Here is a 15,738-nt window from a genome sequence, read left to right on the forward strand (position 1 = left end):
TTTCCTCCTGGGCTCACAGATAAAATGCATTTCCAACTTCCTTCCTTTAGATTTGGCTCTGGGACTGAATCTTGGCCAGTGAAATGAAGAAGTGATATATCCTACTTCTAGGCTTGATCCATAAAAATCTTCCAAGTGCAGTTATCTATTCTCTTTCTCCCTTCATGGTAAAACTGGTTGTTCATAAATTGAATGCAGGCATCATACAATGGAAAGAAATTCAGACTTTGAATGATATTAGGAAGCGGAAACTAATTGGACAGTAAATGATTCAGTAATAAAATTTCAGAATGTGAAATCACTGAGGTTTGGGGATTAGTTATTTTACCAGCCCATGTTATTTCCTCTGATTAGTAGCAAAATGGATACTAGAAATAGAATGTTGCTTTACAAAAATTTGAAATAAGTGTTTTTTATTTAGTTAAGTAACAAAATTTAAAAAAAAACAACTCATGGCAGAGGTTAGAAAGATGAAGACCCATGCCATACAATGATAAATCATTTGGTAAAACTGTCTTGTCTAATGAATTGGAAGACACATAATATGCTTCCTATGCTAGTAGTGTTAGTATTTGAAAATAATTTAAGTGTTAGTGTATAAGTTTCTAGAAAGGAAAATTGGTAGTTTGACAGAAGAAATGAAAGTGTATAAAAAGAGTCCAGAAATACAAAATCCTGAAGGATTAGACAAGACAATTGCTTATATCCTACATAGACAACCCAATCGGGAAATACTGTGAGTAATAAAATTCTAGGGAGATTTATCCCTGGAGCAAATAACAGGTTAAGGATGTGGTAACTCTTAGCCTGATAGCCTCAAGGGAGAAATCATTTTATTAAGAGAGAAGCAGAAAGTGAAAAGACAAATCAAATAGAGAGAGGGCTCTGTTTAGCTTTTTGTTCTACTAACATGTAAAACTCATTAGAAACAACTACTGAAGTTTTGATCAAATAGTATTTCTAAAACCTCCACTATCCTGGACTAAAAATTTCTTTAAGTTGTAAAACAACTTTGGGGACACCCACATTATTCCAAGACAAAGCAGGCTGAGAAAGTTGTATAGCCCCTGAGGAAAGCATACTACATAACCATCCCCATCTTAGTCCAATTGGTGCTGTTATAACAAACTACCACAGAGTAGATGGTTTATGATGAAGAGAAATTTATTGTCTCACGGAGGTCCACTGTCATCAAGACATAAAGGTATCTGGCAAGGGCTTTCTTCTGTATCATCCCAGAGTAGAAAGCATGTGGCCAACGGAGACCAAGAGGGGGACGAACTCACCCTTCTATAATGGCACCAATCCCACCCATGCCCTTCTATCCTAGTTGCTTCATGAAGTTCACATCTTAACACTGTTAACAATGGCAATTAAATTATTACATGAGTTTTGGAGAGGAGAGATATTCAACTCATAGCAAGCACTTAAGATGTGGTCAAGGATGATGAAAATATAAGAAAGAATCTCAAAGAAGACAGAGATATTAAGAAAAAATGAGTACCTTAGTCATTCCCTGTATTCCTCAACATTTTGTTGCTGTGATCAAACTATTGGATGAGAACAACTTAGAGGAGGAAAAGTTAATTTTGGGTTCTTGATATCAGAATATCAGAGGTTCAGTCTGTGGTCAGCAAACTTCATTACTCTTGGCCTGACATAAGGCAGAACATCATGGTGGAAGGATATGGTAGAGGGAAGATACTCAGCTCATGGAAGCTGGTGGGCAGGGGAGAGTGATGCATGCCAGAGATCCTCATGAGCATCCCCATTGTCCTACTTCTTCCAGCCATGCCCTACCTGCCTATAGTTATTGCCCAGTAATCCATTCAAATTATTGATCCATCAAATAGATCAATCCAATAAGCTATAATTCTCATAATCTAATCCTTTCACTTCTGAACATTCCTGCTTTGCTAACATGGAGGTTTTCAGAGGACACCTCATATACAAACCATAAGAGTCTCAGAGAATAGAATTAGGTCTCTCAAGGAACTCTTTCCTCTTACATAATAAGGGAGCATTAGAATGCCTCTACCAAAGGATTTAGTTCTTTTATGGACCAATGGCAGTCTAATTTCTTCCATTCTTCCCTGTTCTGTTTATTGTAATCATCCAGTATCACTCTGGTAAACTGGTTCTTTGCTTAACAGAGCCTTACTTTATACCTTTGCCAATTTCTGTGGTGTAAATAGACGGAAGATAATTCTTTAAAAATCATAAATTTTTAGAACAAAGAAAACTGCATCTCAAACTGGTGGAGAGAACTGTACCTCCCTTAGATATTAATATACTGGTAAGGATTAAGTAGAACTTTGGGTTCTTCCTTTGGGAATTGATAAATATGTCTTACATGTAAAAGGAAAGTGCAAAATGGTGACCAAAAGGGCATAAAGGTAAAAAAAAAATTACTATGTGTTTATTAAACCTGTTTTCCTTGCTGATTTTATTGTTAAATTATGCTACCTACCTCTTTTGAAGTCAGATTGAAACAGAACTAAATTCTGACCAACAGAGTTTGGGAAGAAGTGATATAAGCCTCTTCTGAATCTGAACCTCTATTACTCAGCTTCAGTCTATATAAAACCACTCCTGACTTTGAGTTGCATCTTTGAGTCTGCAGAGATCCTCAGATATGGATCAGTTGAAATGATGTCTGAAGGTATATTTCTCATTTGACTGGGCGTGCATAGACTTGGACCCCATCACTCTCATGTTTGGGCCTCAGCTGGCACAGGATGTAATGACTGGGATCCCCCCACTAAGGTTTCTCCAGTGAGGCCAACCTAGGCTTTTTCAATTATGGTTTCAGATTTCCTAATGTCTGTGAAGAGCGAGCCCCAGTGTAGAGGCACTTTACAATCTTCTTGTATCATGTTTGTAATGTCTCAATGACCAAGGAAGATCTGATCATCAAATCACATTGTAGGTGAATTGATAAGAAATCAAAGGGTAGTATAAAAGGATGTGAGAAATTATTGCAGTCATTGTTTTGAAACAATCTAGTACAGTCCTCGAAGAATCTCCCACATGGAATCTACTAATAAACATTTTAGAATTTTTCATAAAAATCGTCACAGAAACTTTGTATCTCCTTCTTTTATGGAGACCTCAGAGATCACACAATGGATGGGCTGTGTCTCTGCGTCTTTGCTTGACTTTGTTGGGCATAGTCTATCTTTTCATCCTCCAATTTTTGTTGTGAAAAGCTAGTAAGGATTTGGAGGGGTTTTTTTTTATTTTCAGAATTCAGCATTAATTATCCTGATTGACTCTCATATGGTTTATTTTCCACAATTTATCCAGCATAATAGGTGTAAGAAAATTATTAGTGTTTCTTTCTGAATGTGTGTCTGCATTACATGCTGAAACCATTGTAGTAGTCTCCAACATGGCTTTAAGCAATGTGTGTAGTTGTTCAACTTGTCCAGAAGGAGATACAACCAAAATAATGATCTAATACACTGACTCTTGGGCAGTGAGTAATGGTTTGCTTGGATTATCAGGGATTTAGAAAGATCATATTGATAACAATACCAATACCAGAGATCATATTGGTAACAACAACTGTGAGTTCTGTGGAAAAATGTCTGGATGTAGTATATTTGTTCAACGGGTTAATAAACCAGTTGTTATGACAGTAAAGATGAAGGGTGTACTTAGCCTCAAGAATGTAGTGTCCTTTACTGAGAACGGTCTGAGTGCTCTGCCTGCAAACACTGAAGGACAATGCTGAGTGACCAGTAGGGCCCAGTTCCCTAAATAGTCAACCACTTGACTGGTACAGTTAGTTTCACTGGAAAAACATGCTATGATTGGGGATTTACCTCCCCTGCCCACAGAGCTTGGACACTAGCCTCTTCCTCAGAAGTATTGAGTTCCTCACTTACTATCATGATGTCTGACACTCTTGTTTTACAGCTTAAGAAATGAGACTCAAGTCTTTGGAATTGACTGACTCATATCTTTGTCATTCACTCTATCACCCAAAAGCAGCTCCGCAGATTGACTGGTAAAATGGATGATTGAAATGGCTGAAAACACCTTACAGTCTTGGAAAATGACCCTGTCCAAGGAAGCATATTTCTAAAGCTTTGTATCAACTTATGATTCCCTTAGCCAGAACCTATGTCTTAAAACTCAAAAGGCAGAAAGAAAACAACTCTCCTATTTTATCCCTAGTGGTATTCTTGTAAAATTTTGTACCCTATCACTATAATGTTTGGATATACTGTTTTTGACATTTTAGTTCCAAAGGAGAAAGTGTTCACCAGGTATACAACAGGGTGACCGTGACTCAAAGTTGTAAATGTAAATGTTATTTGGGTTCTTCGTGCCAGTAAACTAAGAATTAAGAAAGGGAGTTACTTTATTGTCTGGGTGATGGATACAGTTTATCAAGGAAAAATAAAGTTGCTTCTGTTCTACTGCAGGGTAAGGAGAAGTTTGTTGGAATCCTGAGAACTTTATAGGATTCCTCTTGGTACTTTAATGCCTAGATGCCAATGTTTATGAAAAACTGAAACAATTAAATACAATCAAATTCACTAATGTTTCAGATCTCGGAAATGGAGGTTTGGGTTCTGTTATTTCAAGTAAAGTGCTCCCATCTGCTGAAATGCAGGCTGGCAGCACAGAAAGTGTGAAGAGATCAGTTAAAGAATTGAAGATGAGCATACCTCTGCACATTTGCTTTCTTTCATTGTTATGCATGTATTTACCATTTTTTTCTTTTTTCTCCTTATACTAAGGTACTCATGGTAGAATTCTTAATTTAGTCTTTAAATTCATGAAACTGAGTTACAAGAGGAAAGAATAACATCCAGAAATGGATCTGGTTACTGGTAGGATTTTGGGTTTCCTGGTTTTAATAGAGGATTAGCAGGAGAGTTGGATCATATTCAGCAGAAGGCTCTTGTAATCTTGTTCTGAGGTTGAAATATCTGTGTAGGCTTATGTATGGACTCTGGGTACCCAGAGGGTCAGATATTGTTGAACCTCAGCATCATTCCTGCCCATTTAGTCTCTCTCCATATGCAGGATCTGGTTTGTAGAACAGATTTGGCCAATGAATGGTACTCACTGAGTGTGTGGAAGGTAAGAAGCAAAGATCAACTGCTATGCTTTGGTCAGCAGCTCCTGGTGGATATGTATGCACACAGCAGATGTGAACATGCAATGGTTTCCTGATGAATCCACAGAAACCTGCTCGGGTGCTGCAGGCAGTGGAACCCATCCATGTCAGTTTCTTATCTTTCTGTTCTTCCCGAGTTCCTAAAAATCAGTGGTATATTTCTTGATTATTTTTTTCTAGTCCTTCCAAAAGTTTGTAAGCATTTAACTTACTCTCTTAATTCTCTTTCTACTAGCGTGATTTCTGGTCTCCTGCCCAATTGCTGATAAATCCTGTTTTATCCCCCTTTACTATACCTATTTTATGTTTATCTCTGTGGAATGTGGTTTAGGCCCTATAATGTTTGGATTCACTGGTTTTGAGGTTTAGTTCCTAAAGGAGAATGTTCACCTGGTATACAACAGGCTGACCTTGACTCAAAGTAGTAAATATATGCAACTACTTACTATATAACATTTGGCAACTACTTACTATACAGCACACGACCCTAAATTCAGTACCGTAAAATGACCATTTTCTCATGCTCACCTTCCACAGGCCATGGATTTTGACATGATATCACACCATGGCTAGTTTATGCTGCATAACATCCTAGCCTATTTGGGTAAATTCATAAGCTGGAGGTAATTCCAGAGCTAGGAACTGAAGTCACCTGAAGGCTGATTCACTCATATGTCTGGGGGGACTCTGGGCTGGGGGACTTGAAGACTCACATTGCCAGCTGTAGCATGCACACATGGTCCTTTCGTGTGGCTTAGCATGGCAGCCAGCATCACTTCCACTGAATTGGATTATTCAGTTGCAGACCTGACCCTTGCAGATTCAGGGGAAGGGACACAGATCCTCAACTCTTTATGGTAGAAGTTCCTAAGAATTGGGGGGCATGTTTTGAAACTTTAATACCATCTGATTGAGAATACAGAACTAATACGCTTGTAGCTATATTTCCTCCTGCTTGGAAATGCTTTCTTTTATCACTTGTTTCTCAGCAGACTCTTTGTCCACAGAATCCTGGCCTGACACTATATAGAAAAGTGGTTAAGCACTAGTTCCACGAAGCCAGCATCTCAGTTCACACTCCAAGTGTGTCTCATATACTATGTGACCACAGCAATTGCTCACTGTTTCTGTACTGAAATGACTATAGCTATAAGAAGATGCCAACGACAACCTATTTCAGAAGGGTGGTTTAAGACTTATAATAAGCTGAATGATATTATCCACAAGCAAGAGATAATATCCACATGGAGCCGATGAGTGGAACCTCATTAGGTGCATTAGCATGGGTCCTAAATCCAGTAAGTGTCTTTATAAAGGAACAATTGTATTTAATGTATAATAAGCGCTATATCATCAGTGTTAGATACCTTCACTAGAACTATGTATCCTGCTCACCAAACTCAATCCCATGACTTTCTTTCATAGTTCCTATCACTAATTCAGTTTTTCTTACTCTGCTGTTTCCATTTCTTATTATCTGCCTTCCTATACTAGGATGCAAAAACTTTGATAAGTAGGATCCTATCCAACCTCTTCACTGTACTGTCCCTGTTTCTAAAACATGGTAGAAGGTATCAGATGATCACAGTGTACTAAACAAGTCACAGTGTACTTATGAACTGAAGTACTCTGAAGAAGCTGCATTTGTACTAATGATCCTGCAGACAGACTCCTTGACCTTGACTGACTAGAACATCATGATTATGATGATGATTATTTTCTGTCCTTTTCTAGTGCTGGGGATGAAACCCAGGACCTTACATATGCTCTACCACCACACTGCAACCCCAGCCTTGAGAGATGCAGTGTAGGTTGAGAGCCAAAATCATGTTGGGCTATCTTAGGCCATTAATAGCCATTTACCTTAACTTTTACATCTGGCCTAACTTTCTCCTGCCAAAGTATATGATAAATAATGCTAAACTACATGAAAAGATATAATTTCACATGGAAGTTCATGATGGAATAGCCTAGGAGGCTTTATAAAAGCATTTGAAGTTGAGAAGGACTTAAGAAAGGTTGAAGCTCAATGTGAGGAATGTATATTGAAGGCCAGAAGCAAGTCTCGTTCATCTTTACATGCCCTATTTATAACTGAGTCATCTAGAACATAAAATATTTTAAAAAATATATTGTTAATTGCAGTTGGAAGCCAGGTGCTGTGGCACACACCTGTATCCCAGCAGCTTGGGAGGCTGAAGCAGGAGGATTGTGAGTTCAAAGCCAGACTCAGTAACTTAGTAAGGCCCTAAGCAATTCAGTGAGTCCGTGTCTCTAAATAAAATTTTTAAAAGGCTGGGGATGTGGCTCAGTAGTTGTGTGCCCTGGGTTCAATCCCCAGTATCAAAAATTCCATTGAATTTAGGAAGGTGGACATTCCAGGCAGTGCATAGTTTGAGCCCTTTATAGATACATTCAGTGAGGAGTTCTGTATCCCCAGTTCTTTTTATTTTGAGGCAGAGTCTCACTAAGTTTCTGAAGCTGGATTTGAACTGGCTATCCTCCTGCCTCACCCTGTAACCCCCAAGTAGCTGGGATTACAGGTGGGTGCCATCGTGCCTGACCAGAAACAAACATTATAAACCCATTTATTTCACTGAAAGTAGGATTGCAAAATCCACATCAGAGATAATCATTGCCTTCTACTGACTTGACTACTGATTCCATTTGATTTAGCAGGAAGGAGCTTGAGTTCTGGAAATAATGCCCAATCAGCAGAGAAACCCCTTATGTTTACCAAAACCAGTGCCCCATACCTCTTCCTATTTTGTTGTTATGAATATAGATGGCTCTTCCAGCATTTCTAATCTCTGCTCATGAAACTAATGCCTCTTCAGTTGGCCTGCTCATCACGTCCTTCCTCTTTGCATCTCAATGAATCTCTCCTTAAGTAAATCAGGCTTTTATTTATTTCTTTATCTATTTATTTATTTGTTTATTTTAATATAGTTCTTTCTTTTGACTGCACATATGGTAATTGCTTCATAAGAGAAATCAAACCAAATACCAAATGCTTTGTATATTTTTCCATGACTCCATGCTATTTGTTTTAAAACATAATTTTTTAAATTTCATTTCATTATTTTATTTCATCTTTTTATTAATAGGCAAGTGAATAAAACCATTTTTCTAATTCAACGTGTAAGCATTTTATCACATGCCTAATTTAAATCTTCTTCTATTGTTATGATAGACTAGCAAACAATTTTCTTTTTTTTTATCTCAGTTGTGCAATGACTTATATGAATAAAGCTTCTTTAATAAGATGCCATAAAAATAATCAGAATTGTAAACAGCTTAAATCAACATAAACTGGAAACAAGTCTCCAGAAAAGGCAAGCATGTTGCAGAAGCACTGTGGCAAAAGTAAAATCATAAAAGGGAGACATTATACTATATAATTAAATAAATATTTTTCCTGAATATTTTTTTTCTCATTTTGTATTATATATGATGCAATAATATTGAATTCCAATGAGAAAAAGTTACTTTTAACTAATAAAATATAGTTTATTTATTCTCTAGTACCCTCTTTTTCATCTCAGTGTGATCATCTGTAAAATGGATCCAGTTATGATGCTATGTTCTGAGTTAATTCACTGATATATACCTTTTTGGATTTGATTTTGTTTTGTCTTATTCCCTGTCACTGTACTGACTCAGGGAAATGCATAGTGATGTCACTGGAAAAGAGAACTAGTTTAATAATTCATTTTTATTCTTTTAATAAGGCCTTAGATCCAAACATCCCTAAATTGGAAAGAAGAGAATAAATCCATTCTTTATAAAATCCTGTATTCTGGGGACCATCCTTGAGAATTGCTCTGTCAGGCTGAGAGATGAGCATAGATCATGCAAAAAAATGTCCTTTTATTTCATCCTGCTCAGCAGTCTCTGCAAAGGGCCAAGCCAGAACTGCTTGGACACCTGGGGCCAGACTGCTCTAGACTGATTACCAATATTCAACAGAGTCCTCTGTTGTAACACATATCTTTTATAAGCTCTGAGCTTATTTTTCTCCAGGGCCCGTCTACATCACTCCCTGATTCTGTAATTAAGTGAGATACCTAGAGATCCATATTACTTTTTTCTACCTTTGGGATGTCACTTAGTTGAGTGTTTATCTAGATGGAGTCAGTGGGAAGTAGAAAAGATAATGCACCATCCCCTAGTCTTACATCTAATTGACCAATCCCCTTTTGGATGCAAGAGCATCTGCTCAGTGAAATTGTAAAAGGCCACTTACCTCTTGGAACTGACACACTTCATGTCTGCTTTTTCTCTGTATCCTATAATAGAACAGTAAACAACTTAAGGGCAGGGCTGTTTGTTCTCTTCTGCTTCCTTGGGTGCTTCACCTAGCGTCTCCCAGCACACACCTACAGTCCTATTTAAATAACAATGATCCCACACTGAGTCAGAGCAAATAACAAAGCTCACAGCAAATTCATTTCTAGCCCCAGTGAACAGGAGGGTCAGAACCTGGGGGAAAAATAAACAACAACATAAAACCCAAGTAACTCAGATTCTCTCCAGCTCCAATAACAACTTCTACAGCCCAGTGGTATAAATAGTGCCTGAAATAAAATTATTTATCACTTAAATTCTTAAATCACTTCTTTGTCTTAATTCAGAGGGAGTTCTCCTATATATTCATTGTAAATCACTATGTAGTTAGAAGAGTTTATGAAGTTTTAGACTCATTTTCAAACCTTTTACCTAAACTAACTCATATTAACAACATTGCATGAAGTAGATACTATAACTTCTTTTTACAGAAAATGAAACTGATGTGTAGAGGTTAGGAACTTACCCAAAGTCACATAACTAAAAAAGGAAATGGGAGAGATTTGGTCCTAGGTGGTTTTGTTCCAAAATTCAACACTTCACAACAAGGGCCTATTAGCACATGCTTATTGATATATAAATGCAATGAAAAGAGGGGCAGTAGGCCTAGGAAGTTCTGATGGAGTGAGCTCACCTGTCCAAACAAAAGGAAGAAAAATCTCAGTCTCCTTTTCCCCTAGGTGATCTTGTCACAATAGCTAAGATATCTCCTAAAGATATCTCCTAAGAAGGATCCAAGAAGTTCCCAGAGGAGAGGGGGATCTCCACTCAGGACCAGTGGGGTTCTTGGCCTACATCATGGAAAAAAATTTAGACACAAACCAGACAAAGGCATACAAGAGGTTTATGTAGGAAGGTAGGTACACATTCAAGGAAGAATGTGGGCTGTCTCAAGAGTGAGAAGCTTGAGAAGCAGCCCTGACATTGGCTGGGGGGCCAATATTTATAGAAGAGCTGTATCAGGAGCAGGACTGGAGGTGGATCCAGGGTGGAGATGCACAAGTTCTCACCAGTTTTCCCTGTCCGTGCATATTTCCCTCGTTTTACAAGGAAAATATGTGGTAAGGGTGTGTTGCTCAAAATGTACAACTATGCTTTCCTATATCACTGGATTATGGGTGTTTCCTTTAAAAATCAGTATTTCTCTCTCTTTATCATAAATCCCTATCTCAATCTTAGAGAAGATGAAGGGGACAGAATTGAAAACAGCAGAGTTTGAATCTCTCCTTTCGAATTGAAGAAGGTATTTGGAGAACATATAGATAAAGCTAATGGCATTAGGAATTTATCCTACCTCCAAAAAAGAACCTTGAGATAATGAGTCCTAAGATCCTTTGCAATAAACAGAGGAAAGCACATAGTGGGACAGAGTGGGAAAGACTGACTTAGTGCTCTCACTAAAGAATGCAGAAAGGACTTGGAAGTTCCCACAGATTGCCAGCTTAAGGCTTCTGAGTTTGTTGGCAGATGTGGTGCAGGAAGTGATGATTGTGATCCTTTAATCAAAGATGACACTGCAGGTGGAATACCTGAGCCTGGTTCAAAATGACAGTACTAGTTGGCCTATAAGGGTGAATCAACAGGGACCACTAGGAGCTGCACATGCAGCAGCGAACTGTATCTCCAGAGAGCATCTCAACCTGCACACCTCCAGAGCACAACTACACATCAGCAGGACACCAGAGGCCACCCATTTGGGGCAACATTTTAATTGGAGAAATTAAAATAACACCTCTTTAAGTCTTCTAGGTTGCATTCAAAGGTCACCTTGAAATAGCTGCAAGTTGGGCTGGGGTTGTGGCTCAGTGGTAGAGCACTCACCTAGCATGTGTGAGGCACTAGATTCAATCCTCAGCACCATGTAAAAATAAAATAAAGGTATTGTGTCCACCTATAACTAAAAAGTATCAAAAAGATAAAAAAAATAGCTGCAAGTAGCTGAAAGAGGGGTCAACCTCAGGGGGAAAATTATCGAGCCACTAAAGAGACTACCTAAAGAGACTTTAAAAATTATCCCATTATACCCTGAGTATATTAAAATTTTATTTCCTACTACTATTGAAGTGGGACACATAGGAAAGTCAATAAAAGGGAACACACCTACCTATCTTTTCTTCTTCTCCCCGATAGTAGAGAATTTAAATTTTAACTTAGCTGCAAAGATTTCTCCGAAACAAGAAATCTTTACTCTATGAGCAGAATGTCATGTAATGTCATTTTAAAACATTTTTTAATGGTGGACATTAAGTCAGAAATTTCCTATTAGAGGTTGAAAGGATTCCAAATATCTTTAACCCTTTCGAAGAATCTTAGCAGATTTGGAAAAATTCTGTAAATTATTAAGTAAATGCTAAGTTTCCCACATTTGACAAAACTTCTAAATTTTTAGAAGTTAAACCATTGCTCAAACTTCATTGATCACATTATTATATAATATGTGATATAGTTATCTATTGTGCCAGAAAAACTGCCCTAAAACTTAATGGTCCAAAGTAACAATGACTTATTAGCTCACTATTCTGCAATTAGAGCTGGTTCAGCTGAGTGGATCTCTTGTTTGTGCTCTCTCCTTCCACACTCCCAGGCTTGAGGATAGTGTGGCAGTGCACTGTAGTATCCATGCTTCTTTGTCCTTTATGCTGCCTATACTTTTGTAAGTTGTTTCTTTATTAAATTTTGTAACTACCAATTTGTGATCTTTCCTCATAAGACTGATATATTGGTACATGTATCAGCATTGAAAACACAGAATGAAACAAATGATCAACTTTCTTCCATTCTCTGTGCTCCTGGCCCATACTCTATCACATAAAATCAAACATGCAAAGGAGCTCACATTTTAAGGGAAGGAGCATCAGACAAACAGGGTAACTACACAGAATTCATAGTTATTTAAGTAGTGATTAAGTGCTAAGACAAAGTAATAATGAAGAATGGATTGGAGTTAGAAACTGCAGGAAGAAGAGTTTTGAAACTTTAAAATATTTATAGAAGCCAATATCTTAGTCTGTTCAGGCTCCTGGCTCCTGTGACAGAATATCATAGATTGGTGGCTTATGAAGACAGAATCATAATTTTTGATGTTTCTGGAGGTTGGGAAGGACAAGAGCAAGATCCTGGGAGACTCAGTGTCTGGGAAGGTGTTGCTTCCTGCCCAATAGATGTCGATCTTCTCACTGTAACTTCACACAGTGCAAGGAGTGAGGGAGCTTCGAGTATCTTTCATAAGGAGACTAATTCTACTTATAAGTACAAGGACCTCACTTCCCAGGACCATCAGAGTGGGGGTTAGGATTTCAAAATATGCATTTGGGGGAGACACAAATATTGTACATAGTAGCTAGAATTTAAAATCTTTGAACAGGAAACTCTGGTTCAGTGCTGTATCCTTGCTCTAAGAATGGTGCCTGACACATAGTAGGCCTGCAATAAAAACTTATGGAATGAATCAATCAATACACATAGGGAATTCATGTAGTTATTCATTCAACCAATCCTCACTGAGTGCCTACTCTGTTACAGTATAATGAATTATGACAAGGTTCTTATTTTTAAGAACTTGAGAAAAACATCCCTTCATCCAATAATATAATGTCCTTGGCATGTACTCTTTTTTCCTGAACTTCTAATTTACAACACCTGCTGTGGTCCTCTACACATAACAAGATAAGCAATGAAATTAGTCAAGAGTCTTGCTATGAACAGTCCAACAGATTGTTCTATTATCATGGATTTATTGACTCAACAATATCAGTCAATACAGATTTAATCCAGGGTGTGGCTATATGCAGGCTCTAGAAGCATTAACTACTGGTCTCTATTCTGCTCTTGGTATTCTTTCTCCCTTTTCTTCAGTGTTAAGTTAGTTGACAACTATTTTTTTGCCCAAGGATGGTAGAAATTTGCTTAGCCCTGTTTATAATCTTCAACTTTGAAAATGCCTGCAGGCAAAAAAAAAAAAAAAAAAGTACTTTCCTAAGAGTTGCAACTGAACTCCTGGTTCATTGGCCCACTGTGGACTACATGTCTATCTTTAAACCAGAGATACTAGAGAGATGAAAATTTCTGACCAAATCTGATTCTCTTGGAATCAGTAATGAAGTTCGTATCACCCAAATTACTTGGAATTAGAGAAGATTGTAAGAAAAATTGGGTTCATAATACAAAAAAAGAGAAGTAGATGTTTCAAACAAAAGTAACAGATGTCCCAGATACTCCACTAAAAAGCTTTGTACTTTATATAGTGATATTCTATTTAAATCTGCTAATTTGAGCTGAGAGGTAGAAAATTTGACTGAATTAGTAGAAACATTTAAAAGAAAGTTCTGTTTCTTTTAAATGAATTTCATGAGGGCATATAATAGATTAAGTTCACTAGGCATTCTTCCTCTTTTTTGAGGCTGTTTTAAAAAATACATGGCAGAGTTTATAATTAGCATATCCTTCACAGAAAGATTGCTTCTAAAGTATTGCAAGAATGATTGAAAATGTAGTTCTTTAAGTGGTTTTCAACACTTTACCACAATTCTTCTTACACTATTAATTTACTTGGACAAATCATCACAGATTCTGAATTAATGAGGTTTTAGTAAAACATGCAAATGGAATATCTAGTTTGCTTTAAATAATCCTCTAGGCATAGTGTTCCCTCCAAAACACTGGAATTGTTGTGCAAATATTTGCTGAATCTTTTTAGAGCAAAAGCCTCAAAAGATTAGTCCATTTACTTAATTAATTAAATAATTGTAGGGGTTCTGTGTTTGGGATGGGGTCTCTGATAAACTTCATGATTGTGGCATGCTTGGTGGCTAGGAAGTTTCTGTGCAAAGGCACAGAATGCCTGGCTGCTAAGAAGTTTCTGTGCAAAGACATGGGATGCCTGGCTGCTGGGAAACACCTGCGCAAAGACACAGGAAGCCTGGTGGCTATAGCAATGTCCTTCAGGAGAAAACTCTGTATAGGGTCTTATCAGCTTGGACCTTCATCTCAGGCACATAGCTCCTGGGAATATAGGGGCTTTTTTGTTAGAAAACCACAATGTTACACTGAACCTAAATCTGTTCAGGTAACAATAACTTTATACAATGGACTTTCTCTTGAGAGCTGCACAAAACTCCTAACATCCTTTATTGTAACTGTAGAATGTAACTGAAAAATAAGCGACCTTACTGATACTCTGAACAATGATGTCTATGGTACTAATGACCTAATTAACCTATTGGTATAAATAAACATGGATGCTTGTACAAGGAGCCACTTTTTTTCCTGCCTCTGCATCTTGTCTCTGTGTCTCCTTTATTATTTTTCATTACAAATAATTTATTTAAATTGTGTTAGTTTAACTTGAAGCAGACACCTCTTTTTTCCCTCAAGACAAAGTAGAGCTTACTTATCTTACTTATCCTTCTTTAACTAGAGGACATTGTTTCTGTCTTGGAAGAGTATATCTCTGAGTGGCAAAGGTGTTCCTGCATCCGCTGTCTGACAGGGTCACGGTGTGGGGGATGCAGTGTTTTGTTTATGATACCCATGATATGGATAACAGGGCATACGTCAGTCAGTCAATAATAAAAGTACGAATTGCCTGAGATTGCAGGAAACTTCCCAGAATGAGACTAAGGATACAATGGAGACATTGTTTGTATCTCTCAGGATACAAACAACAGTATTATTAGTCAAGAAATTTACAGAACAAAGATTGCAAATCAAGGTTCCTGAGAAAAGCTCAAAAATTTACACTAAGCCCCCCCATTCTAAAGTCACAACCTGTGCAACATACAGTTCCCCCACTAACAGACCCTCCTTTGCCTTACACAAAAATTCATGATGAGAATGGAAAACACATAGTTAATATAAACGACAAATGAGATGAGGTGTAAAGCCTGCCCTTTCATTAAAGATTACAAAGAATTGGTGTGCTTTGACCAAGGATCAAGGAAGTTCTTTAAGAAAGCAGTTAAATAGGTCATATGAAAACAGGAAATTACCTTGAAAATTAAAAATAAAATAGTTTAAAATTAACATAAATGTTTTAGAGGCACTTCAGAGTAGTAGGCTTTTAAGTAATAGACTTTCACTATTTTAAGTGTGTTTTACTGGGATTTTAGTTTAAAAGTAAAAAAGCTTTCCAATAATAATAGGTATGTTTTAAAGTTAAAGGTTAATGAAATAATTATAGGTATGCTTTAAAGTTAGAAGTTAATAATAGGACCAGAGACATGTAGTCTAGTTATATCGCCTAGCACCTAGTGATTGAG

The sequence above is a fragment of the Urocitellus parryii genome, chromosome 10 (assembly GCF_045843805.1).
Source record: "Urocitellus parryii isolate mUroPar1 chromosome 10, mUroPar1.hap1, whole genome shotgun sequence".
Taxonomy (NCBI): Eukaryota; Metazoa; Chordata; class Mammalia; order Rodentia; family Sciuridae; genus Urocitellus; species Urocitellus parryii.